The sequence below is a fragment of the Ochotona curzoniae genome, unplaced genomic scaffold, assembly GCF_017591425.1.
Source record: "Ochotona curzoniae isolate NIBS_2020 unplaced genomic scaffold, NIBS_Ocur_1.0 contig_1274, whole genome shotgun sequence".
In the NCBI taxonomy this organism is placed as follows: Eukaryota; Metazoa; Chordata; class Mammalia; order Lagomorpha; family Ochotonidae; genus Ochotona; species Ochotona curzoniae.
Window position 1 is genome coordinate 20,213,956 of NW_024465023.1, and position 12,651 is coordinate 20,226,606.

A 12,651-nucleotide genomic window follows, 5' to 3' on the forward strand; every position below is an offset into this window, starting at 1 on the left:
TCAGCTGAGCTCAGCTCTAGAAAGTTACTTGGGAGGCAGTGCTTGCTGAAGTAATCCCCTCTAACATTTTTGAAATTAAACTCAACAATTTGATTTACATCACGAAGTGAACAGATAGATCAAACTCAGCAGCATGGTGATTCCGAATGACATTCATCTTTCCTAGATGTGCCATCTCATCCCACATCAATTAATCTGTCAGGTGATCTTCAAGGATATTTTCAAGTAAAATGTACTGCATTTATCCTGCAAACTCACCGCCCCTCTTGAGCTGCTTTGCCTGTGATAAACTTGAATTCTTGGCATTCACAAAGCTTATATAGCAATCTGGGGGAAATGCAAGCAGTGATGAAAACTTAGTCTGATTCCCTAGATAACAAAAATAATCCATGGGTAGGCGTTGCAGTGCAGCAAATAAAATCTCAACTCGGAATACCTGCAATCCTTAAACTAATGCTGGTATAGAGTATTTCCAATCCAACTTTTTGCTAATGTGCATTTAGGAAGGCAGCAGATAAGTACTTGAGTCTTTGCCACTAATATGGGAAACTTGGAGGGAGTTTTTGGGACCCTGGCTTGTGCCTAGCACAGCCCTGGCTATTGAGGAATGAACCAGCAGATGCAGTATCAATCTCAGTATCTTCTCTTTCTCCCTCTCTCCTTCCCCCACTATCTGTCATATTTTCATTTCAAATAAATACTCTGTATTTATTAGTTCATAGCTAAATTTTTACCAACATTTTTAGATAGTAGACCAAATTGTCTAGCAGTCAACTTGTGTGGATTTTTAAAGTGCTGTATAATCAATGTTATCAGTAATATATATCTTAAAACAAACTGAAGCAAATCACGTGATCAGTCATTAATTCTTAATGATTAAATCTAAAGAGTATTTTTATTGATTTGAGATATCATTCTGGCACAAGAATAAATCAGCTGCTTTAGACTTTCATATCCATAATGTAAAGTCAGATGATTTATAATTCCATTTTTTTATAATTCAGCTATATTAAAATATGGGAAAACATTCTTAGAAAATATGAAAGAGTGTAAGATCAGTATATGGATTTCTTCTTACTAAAGCTCCTCTGAATATTTTTTAACATTTTATTAAGTATATATATAAATATATGATACTTGAAAGGGTGGACAATACAATGTCAGCAAAACATGAATGTGTACTTTTTTCTGAAAGTGTTAATGTTGACTTACAAAAGCATAATTTTACATTTCAAAGACTAAGAAAACCTCTAAAGGACACCAAGATTGTTGCTTAGTCCAAAATGAATTGACATAAATTAATTTGTTAAGAGGCACAAACGTTCTCTTTTCCTTAAATCATGCATGTGACAAGCATTTGGGGTAACTTTCATATAGGTGTTATTATACATGATAGAAGAACATTGAAGTGTTTTAAAATTCTTGCTTATTTTCCTGCAAAATGATTGAAACTTGCATCAGGAACAGGACTTTAAAAATCCATCCCACACCACAAATAAATTAACTACTATAAGAAAATACATTTTATTAGAGATGTTTATATACAAATACATTTATTAGAGATATCAATGAACTAAGGCTATTCATGCCATAGTATCCTAGAGAAAATGTTAGGCTTGGGATGAATAGGGATATTGTGAGCTAATAAAGCTTGATAAAATGCTGCTGCTACTGTGCTGCCTCTGTCTTACGTGTTACTTCTATGCCTTAGGATTTCTACCCTGGAACTGAAAATTATTTTAATGCATCTTTTACAGAAAATACTATCCATTGTGAAAGCTTTCATTTGGAAAATAATTTACAGAACTAATCATAGTGTGTTTTTATTTCCCCTTTCTTTTCCAAACTCCATAGTTACAGTGTGTGTGTGTGTTACAAAAGTAATAAAAAAGGAAATTCCTTCCTCTTCATTCCTGTCAAAACAGGTTTGCCATATTTAGGTGAAGTTAAAATAATCATTGTAGAAGTTAGAAAGTTGATTTGCTCCTTCCATCATGTTCGTTGCCTTCCCACCACAGTAAAATTGTAAATGTAAACCGATTCCCTAGAAGATGAACTGGGCTGCAATTTTCAGCTAATTGAAAGAAGCAGCCCTGAGTCGAGCACTGTCATGCTGATTTGAGGTTTAAGATATGATGATGATGATTGTGTCAAATGTAATCAAGAATGTGGGCTCTGAACTGACTATAGGGGTGGCTGTTTTTAATTCAGGTTTGTATATGAGGTAGACCTCTGGTTCACTGGTTCACTGTAGCTGGCTGTAAAAGAGAGCAGTTTCTAAAATGCTGTTTCCTTCTTGATGTAGTTTTAAGGATCAGAGATTGCATATGCAGTAGGGAAACATCCTCATTTACCTATTTAAAAATTCTATTTATTATCAGCATAATATGCTTCATTTTGCCAGTACCATCATGTTGCTTTCCTAAAAGTAACAAATGCTCTGGAACACCTTCTTTACTGTCATAAAACAAAAATTATCAATAGTATTCCCTACCTGTGTGTACAATGTTGAAATGGTGCCCTGCCTTCAATTTTAAAGAGAAGGGAGTCATTTATATAAAGTAGTATATACTTTTGTATGGGATTCTTCAGATTAAATTATTAGAAAGAGACTGTAAGAAAAATGTGAATTGGTTTCTTGGGGAAAAAAAACCCTGATATTTTAATAATAATAAAAAAACGCAGCTTCATGAAAACGCAAAGATAAATGCGTACTGAAATTCTCTCAACAGGATTGTGTGGGTGAAATTTTCAGTGGTGATACCATGCATGGGTCATCACAGTATAGTTGTCTAACATAATGCACAATTCTTACCAAAATTCTGAGCAACTTAAACTAAAATTTCCCATGAGTTTTCACAGCACCTAGTAGTACTCCTAAGAAATTAAATGTGTACTAAAGCCTTGACCTTGGTAAAAACAAACAAACAAACAAAAAAACCAAACATTTTTAGTTACATGGGGAATTGCTTTACATTCTAGTTTCTAGTGTTTACAAATAAGGTTTTCACGCATATGAATGTTTTCAGTAGGGCAAGTCTACAATTCACAGTCTCCTCTGTGGACTGCCAGATTACTCTTCAATTGCTATGATAGTGAAATACACATGCACCCCCAACCCCATTTCCAGAATGCCACTTTTGTCATTGTCCAGGTAAATTGGTTAGATGTTTTTTCAAAGCAAATTATAGTCTGTGAATTAATGATTTGCTAAGAATATAAGATGCTTTTTGGTGACACAATCACTATTTTCCCAAATTTCAGAGAAACAAGAAAACTTAACACTTGCTGGATTGGGTGATCAGAATCTTTGGTTGTTATTTCAGCTTTGATATTTTTCTTATTAAATCACATGGTCTCTATAACAGTAAAAGATTTGTTTGACACTGTTCTACCCCCATTCCTCTGCATGAAAAACACAAGTGATGTTATTGTAGCTGCCACCAAACATTTAACATAGCAAGTATTATTAGAGTTAAGTGCAGGTGATAAGAGAAATATGACGTGATTTCTTGAAAAGAGTAATTGAGTCATTTGGTAAAAAAGTACAGCCCCACTCCTATACAGATATAAGTACAGCATACATTACTTACATATTTGAGGCAAATATGAATGTTTATACTGAAAACTTTTTAGCCTGTTATGTAGCAAAATCCGGCAGTCTATTTGCATTTCATCCTGACACTTGACAAGTTCTTTTATTATATGTGCCTGGGAGAGGGAGAAATACCAACTATGAGCAAGGTAACCGGATACTTTAGAAACCATTTCATGCTTCTACACAAAAGATGTCAATTAATGGATCAGTGTCAAGTGGTGAAGGAAGAAGTGTGGTACTGTGCTGCAAAGCTCAGCTCACTTCTCATCCCTGGCACCTGGCAGGTTTTTCACAGAACATAAAGAGACCTACAAAGAGGGTACCCATCAAATTTATGGAGGTAAAAAGCAGGGAGTGAGGGAGTTGAAAGCTGCCAGATGCCAAATGGACTCCTGGACAGCATAACCGTTTAGGTTGTTTTAGTACTTGGCTCTGAGCTAGGGTCAAATTTTACATACAGTTTGAAAATATGCCTAAATTATAGGTAAATGATGATTGCAGCTATTGTTTTTAGTGTTTGTTTTTAATGCTGCTTCTCCACAGTGTATCCAGAGCACATTGAATTAGTAATCTTTGCAGAAATGCATTTTAAAATTTCAAAAGTAAAGACTTTATTTCTTTAAATTGCACGTGTTTGTGTGGTACAAGAATGATAATATATGATGCATAATAATCATAGCAGGATAGTTATTAATGCATCCTGAAATATTTGGAAATTTTAGTTAACATGTAATAAATTTACATGTTTGTGGACTACTGTGTGATATTCCAGTATACTATGTACTGATCAAAACAGGGTAATGAATATTTCCATCTTTTTATCAATTGAATTGTAGAGTTTGGCCACTTCTTTTATAACTCTTTCATTTGGTACTGTATTATTCACCGTGGAAAAGATATGGAATGTCTAGGTGTCTACTAATGAATACTAAAATGCTATCTAAACACCGAGTGGAATACTAGTCATAAAAGTGATAAATTTTTATTTGCAACAAAATGGACAGAACTAGAGATCATTGTGTTAAGTAAACAGGTCAGACAGAGAAAGATAAATTCCACCTATTCTCTCAAATGTGGGAGCTAAAAATCCATTCAAACTTTAAAAACTCATCATTATTAGTGTATGGAAGGATTGGGAAAGATTATAGAGGAAAGTTATATAACAGGTACAAAAATGCATCTGTAGAAAATGACTAATGTTTCACAGGAATGTGGAAATGACTATAGTTTACATGAAGTTTTCATGTTAGAGTAACACATGTCAGGTCATTGCTGATTACATGCCATGTGATGTCCAATAAAATGATTACTGTTTCACTTTCACTAGTCGTCTAAAGCTTGGTGAAATAAACAAACTCCAAAGTTCTATAAGACAAAATACAATTTGGGCATAGCATTGCTCATTCTTAATTTTAACCTGCTTGGGCTGTTACTGAATCAATGGTTAAGCTAGACTCAATTTACTATAAAAAAAAATATCTGTAAGTTATTATGAGTTTCTATTCAAATAGCTTTTGAAACCAAAAGTAAACTTTAAAACTGTGTGTAACTTATTGTTCAATAACTTTGCCTCAAGAAATAATTTCAAGTTTATTCTATATTTTTAAGACATTAGCCAGGCTCACAGTAGTTTATTACTTTAATTGAATGTATTAAGTGTCTCTTAAATGTCAGAAAATTTGGTATGAGTCAGATCCCTAGAAATTTACAGTAAGTTGATGATGGTGAATAACGATTGATGATGATAAAGAAAATATGACAGGTAACATTTGTTAGAGAATTCTTGAAGCTAGGCATAGCCCTCACATTCATTGCTTTACTTTTGTTCTTCTTGTTGAAAAAATGTTTAATTTACAAATGTTATTCATAAATGAAATTGATCTTTTGAAAGGTCATCACTTTATTTCAAAGTATCTAAATATTTTTAAATGATGTTTTATCGCAGTAATTAAGTTACAAAACAAGAAACTTTAAATTTTTATTTATATGAGATTTAATGAGCCCAAGCTATTTGTAATCCCACATGTTATATTGTAAATCACATCTGAACCATTAATAGGGTTAAAATTAAGGGAATGATTCTTTTAGAATCTGCTAACACTTAGTCATTTTGAGAGATTAGTTATTTGACTTTAAAAGGCTATTAATTTTATCAAATAGTTAAAATTTCCAAGAAACTTATTAAGTCATTTTCATGTGAGGTACTTTTCATTTTAAATGTTTTTCAAAACATGCAGACTTCTGGATAACCCCTGTATCATTAGCAAGCATTAAGTTACCACTATAAAAAGCCACCATTATATATACCATGGCTTTCTATTATTTGATTAAAAGTTAATTATTGCCTATATTACACCTCTTTGCATAAAATTCTCAAATCTACCTCAAGTCCATAGTGCAGTGTTCATTGTAATAGTTTCCTTAGATTGCTACTGAGGATTGTAAAACAAAATAATTATTTATTTTATTTTTAAAGATTTGTTTATTTTATTGGAAAGTCAGATATACAGAGAGGAGGAGAGACAGAGAGGAAGATCTTCCATCTGATGATTCACTCCCCAAGTGAGCGCAACTGCCGGTACTGCGCCAATCCAAAGCTGGGAGCCAGGAGCCTCTTCGGGGTCTCCCAGCGGGTGCAGGGTCCCAAAGTCTTGGGCTGTCCTCGACTGCTTTCCCAGGCCACAAGCAGGGAGCTGGATGGGAAGTGGAGCTGCCAGGATTAGAACCGGTGCCCATATGGGATCCAGGGGCGTTCAAGGCGAGGACTTTAGCCACTAGGCCACGCCGCCAGGGCCAAGATAATTATTTCTATTTTCATCATACATGTGTGTACCCCAAAATCCAAATGAACATAATAATCAGAGAAAGTATAGGGTTGGGGACAATAGTAGCGCCTTTCTATCTGCTAAAGTTGTCTCAAGGCTTTTGGGCAAATCTATCCTGAGGGTACTGTGACTTAGGTTGGGTATTTCAAGTATCAATAACTATGAATGAATGAATGAATGAATTTGAAAGAATGAGCCAGAAAGTGAGTGATCTTTCATCTTCCCGATCACTTTTGAAGTGCCTGTAGCAATGAACCAGGGGTTTCATTCAGGTCCCTTTGTAGGTGGCACATGCTATAACCTGCCCCATTAGCCTAATAAAGGCGTCAAAAATATCACAGGATATTGCATCAATATACATTTTAAAGACATTTAATCTCTTCAACCGTATAAGAAAAAATATTGGTATATTTTTTCACAATGTCATGTACATTTATTTTAGGAACTAATTTTTTCTCGGTGACTTATTGCACAAAAGCACCAGTCAACTGAATAATGTGAAGAATAGTAAAAACTCCTTAAAAAAAACTGTTGTCTCTTAACATGTTTCTGAGGAACATGCCAATGCTTTTAAGAAAAGAATATTAATTACACTGGTGTCCTAATGGTGTATTTGAAAAATGTTAATTTCAAAAATGTTTATAGGATAAAAAAAAAGATGTGTAGTGTGTTTTTTATAATTCTTAACATGATTAGTAAAGCCTCTACTCTCATTATTTAAATGTAAATGCATATGTTTTTAAATATAGTTTTCACCAAAATGTCTGCATGAACAAAGGAAATTTATACAGATAGCTTCAAAGCTGCCCTTTGCAGGATTAATCTATTTTTCGTGTAAGTGTGTTGGCACTGCACACGTTAAAAAGTCATCCTGTGTTGTCTAGGGTGACAAAAGATGGGAATGAGCTTTCTGAGAACTAATCAGCAATACTTTGGGAACATTTAGGTCGTGGTTTCCAATTAACTCTGGAGAGTTTTTGTAATTTAGTACCAGACATCAAGAAAGGATGAAAACCTTGTTAATTCGTATGTCCGTGAACAGCAAACCAGGAAATTTGCATTGAAAATGGATTTTGTTTTGTTTTGTTTTGAAGCCAAAACCACCTAGATCTCTTCTGCTTTAGTTGGGAAGGATGAGTATGTGTGTGTCTCTGTCTTGCCTTATGTGTCAGTATTGATGTGTTTCAATACTCCTATGTATGATAAGGCAGAAAAAAAAATATTTGCACCAGGATGAGCACCAGGATTCAGTGACATAACCTGTACATTTTTCCTTTTTTTTTTACTTTTTTATTAAATATGGAGAAGTATATAGCTTCAGAGTTAGAAAAAAGTTCTTTTCTAGGGCACAAGATTGGGCTCTAATCCCAGCGCTAGAACGTACTTTGTGCAACCTTGGGAAAGTCATTACAGCTCCCACAGAATCAATCTTTGCAACAACAGAATGAAACCACAGGTAACCTGTACTGTTTATCTAAAAGACTTCTTATTTTTATGAGCATCAATTCAACTAGGCAAACTGTTATTGAGCATCAATCATTGTACTTTGAGATAAAGCCCAGCTAGCTGATTTCTGCTTTCTTTGGAGAGAGAGGGCAAAAGTATTTAAGATACATTTATCACTGCCTATGCAAATTGTGAAAGGAATTCGGGAATGTGCTGTGATCTGTGTTGCATTTTAGCTACTCTTTAAGAAGCAGATGGTTTATGCTCCTAATCATATTGTAGTTACAGTTAAATGTTTACCTATCTGCCTCTTCTATCAGACTTGATTGGCAGAAGTCAAGTTTGTGCTAAATTATATTTTGTGTCAGTATCACCTAGCATAGATTTGGCACATTCTAACTATAGCATAGATGCACATATGAATGATTGTGCCAATTAGTGAGATGTTGGTAAGCATGTGGAAATAAGAATTAAGTTCATACTTAAAGCATCTGTGTAGAGGTTTAATCTTCCAGAGGGGAATACAATGATCATATTTATAAAGTATGTAGATGGTAAAATGTGAATACCTTGCAAGATGATGAGATAACAACTGTTTATATTTTAAAACATTCAAAAACTTTAGTGGGCATCAATTTAAAAGAGTTATCTTCTATGCTATACCTTCATAGTAAAAGTGAAAAGAAAGCAACAATAGTTAAATTAACAGGAGAGCCTATATTTCTCGCTTAACAGCTAGGAAAAAGAAAAAAAGGCACATTTTCTTATTGTCACAGCCCCTCTGCAGTCATATTTCTATGTAGACTGTATCCAGTGAAGGAAAAAGGCATGGTCTCAGAGAGCCTAGACAGGAGCTAATGAGATGCTAGTCCAGGAGTTACTGATCACTTCACTTAGATTCTTGCTTCTTGCCACTGCAAATTTTTAATAGACATACTAGAGATTAAAAAGGAATCCTGTGTACAAAATGCTGTAGATCCACTGGTATTGATACTCTAGCTTCTCCTTGCAAAACGAAGCACAAAAGTTTTTTTTTAAATATCAACATGTAACTTCCTAGCAAGCTAGTAGGGAATATTATGGTTATTGAGAATTTGAACTTCAGGTTAATTCTGATTGTTTTTTTAATTTTTAATTTTTATTGTTATTTTCCATGATATGGTTTTGTAGGTATAGAAATTCCCCTCTCGCCTCCCCATTTGTGTCTGACACTGCCAGACAATACAGTTTTTGTTCTGAAGTCTGGGTGCTGCGTGAGACTTTCATTCTCTAATCTCTGTACTGCAGATTCTATAGGAACACAATTGTGATCCTATAATCTTTTCCCTAAAAATATCAGTAGATTATAATGGTTAAAATGTCAACCAGCCAGGAAGGAGAGTTTCAGCATTTTTTTTTTTTTTGGTTACTCTGTGACGATACCAAAGCACAGATGGAAGTGTTATTCAGCAGAAGACTGAGAGCTGTGAATTTCCCCAATTTGTCATACTTACAGAAACACCTGGGCCAAATAACTTTCTATATCAAATTGAGCTTTTTTCCCCCTAAAAATATGTGTTTATTTCCTTGCTTTGGTGTCACACACACACACACACACCCATGAGAATCTATTGAAGGGAAAAAAATACTAAAGCTATATTACTTACAGTTGTACGGTTGCCCAAGAAAGTGCCCATCCAGGAACAAATTCCTGTGAAGGTACAGCCTCACAGAAGGCATTTGGTTAGCATTTTCATTTTTCCTTTTTAAGAAGTGCCTATTAATGAGAAAATCAGATAAGTATACCATGATCTGTCATTACAGACACATGCACCGTGGTATCTGAATAACTCTCCCAGCTTTCCTGTTTATTTGATTATCACTCATGTCTTATGGGCCAAGCTAGTGCATAAAGAGCAAAAGAAATTGATTGGCTTAAACCAGCATATGGAAAGGTGTGTGTGTGTGATTTTGCACCTTTCAAAAAAATTTTTAAAGGAGTAAAAAGAATTCAGAATGTTCTCTACAGTTTATAGTTTGATAACCTGGACAAAAGAATTTCTTTTAAATAATCTGTGTTCAATATCTTTGCTTTTTTCCTAATCTAGTCTTTTATTTATGTTTCTCATTATTTTTGTAGTTTCAGTATAAGACATGTTAAAATCATATGATTAAGGAAAATTAAAACCAATAGGCTATTTTTAGAACTGTGATCATTTTGCATACACAAGTATGGAGACCAAGTACCCTTTAATCACTTCCTGTCTAGACTTGGCTCTAGAAAAAGTCAGGGATTCCATATTCATGCATGGATCCCAGGAAAAAGAGCAAAGCCTCACAATCCTCAGCCAAGTGCGAAACAGCAGTTGACCTAGGATCAAAGGGGCTGTTAAAGGAGCTCATGTGAAGAGATTCTCTGTTGTCACTGCTATTGAATGCTTTTTAATGTATTTCCCAAGTAGAAAAGAGTCAGCTTTAAGTTTTCAATGCTTCTGACCACAGGGTACCCTTGAGGAACACCATACTTCAACCATCCTGAAGGAGTTACTGGTTCTTGCTTTAGGCATCCTTTACAAAGCAGCCATCTCACCAGCAGGGAGGCTTTCATTGAAAACCTCATCCTCTGATTTCTCTGCCTCACATTTTGCAATTTGCTTTTGGAACATTACTTACTGGACACTTTCTCTGGCAGCAGAGGGTAAATGGTGTTTCCCTTTTAAGGTTATAGGAGTTAAGATGCCTCGAGTTCATTTCTTGGGGAAGATGATGCAGACTATCTAATTCTCTGTGTCTCACTCTCATGGGAAAAAAAAATTCATGTCATCATCATATTTGGTTTGAAATTGGAGTATTTGAGAGAATATGTCAACGTCTAACCCTGCATTTTTCTTCTGGGAAGTGACAGCTTATTTCTTTTCCAAATTTTGAACTGGAGATGGAATAAGCCTGAATGCAAACTGGATCAAATTTCCACTCTTGTAGGTCAGAAAGGGTCAATTGTCAGCAGTTACACTTGATTCCACCTGCGCATGACATGACTAATTGTATCATTAAGATTCTCAGAGCTGCTGCAACCATTTTGAATGTTTAAATAATGATAACTAAATGACCATTTTGATATTTCTCCTTACATGAGTGTTGATGGAAGCAGGATAAGACAGTAATCCAAGTTAGCTCTTGAATGACATACGGTTTAACTTACTTGCCCAACCAGAATGCTATGCTACCTTTTAACTGTGTAATTTTAGAGTTTATTTAGGAGTTGATAAATAGCTTTAGTGCAATGCTTATTTTTTTTTCCTATAGCAGCATCCTCCACCCATTAATGCAGACAGAAGGTTTTTATCCAGTATGAGTGCCGAAGCTACACTGTGAAAGACTGTGCTCAGCAAAAACCTCACCCATGATGAATAAACAGCTCTTCCAGGGTCTTTGCTGCCGCTAGCTCTGCAGGAGTTGTTTATTGCCTGGTTTGCACATCCCATGCTAAAGTTGCTGCTTAAATAAATTGCCGTTTTACATAATTATTGACAACCACGTCTTAACAAGCAGTTTGTATCATATGCAAGTGCTCAATTTTTTTAAAAATCCATTTTAACTTATGTTTAATCTCAGAAAGTGTTTGTGTAGTAGTAGAAGGCAAATAAGGCATTTAAATAGAGTACTAATTTCCTCATTGCAGACAAAATTTACCTGAGTCTTTTTAAATGGGACTCTAACTGCCTAAGGTGATTTTCTTCCCAAGCTATTATTATGGATATATTTGCTAAAAGTAGGTGTAGTATCTGCAATATATGCATTATATATATATATACATATATATATATAGCATCCAAAAATATGAACCATTTTTTAAGATTTTATGTCATTAGGGAATTTGCTTGATCGTGTTTTTAAAGACAAGAGGAATGGAAAAATGATACGTGGGCAAAAGTAGCTAACACTTTACTAACTGATGCGTGACTGTACAGCTTGTGAAGCATTCAACTTTACATGTGCAGCTGTATTTACTTCTGAACACAGCATAGATAAATAAAAGTTACTAACTAGCTATGTCATACAACCAGTAAGGGACACTGGGGACTGAACCCAGCTCTGTCTGCTCTACTTTTCCTTACACGTAGCATTTTTCTCTTGGACGATGTTATTATGAGGTAATAAAACTCAATACTAATGCAGTATGTTGCCGACCAGCAGCAACACTACCTACAAGGCACACTCTTGAGTGTCTGGGAAAAGCCGGAACCGCAACTGGACCCCTTATTGCCAAAAATGGCTGCTTTTATACCGCTCTCCATGAACTGCTTCTCCCCATGGGTCCACTTGGCGCTACGTGATAGGCCAATAGCAATGACATAATCGCAGCAATCGCATCAGCCTATCCTTGTGACTTCCTGTTTACCTGCTGGCAAGACCAACCCCGCCTCCTGGCTCTGGGCCAGCCGCCATCCTGCCACGACCTTTCATATTCATGGGGGCTGCTCCGGTGCCCTGCTCCCCACAACAGTAGTCATAACAAACTGATGGCATACAAAATGATATCTTGCACAGTAGTTTCTAAAAAATGTTTTTCTCCTGGTTAGTCTTTTTCCCCTCTGCTCTCTGGTCTGCTTCTACTCCCTCTCCATGGTTTCATTTCACTCTAGCTTTGTGTATTCTTGACTTTTCTTCCTATGCAATCCTTATTTTCTCACTTAAGATGACATATAAGATATGATATAGGGATTATAAGGTTTTATGTGTTTACAAACACATATGGAGATACATATTAAAGTTTGATTATATGTGTGATTGACATATATC

General features: G+C 35.2%; 1 protein-coding gene across 4 annotated transcripts in view; it reads left to right on the forward strand.

Moving 5' to 3' along the window:
• Window positions 1-12,651, forward strand: part of DMD (dystrophin) — a 1,921,612-nt gene that overhangs the window by 1,438,673 nt on the left and 470,288 nt on the right. The window lies entirely within an intron of this gene.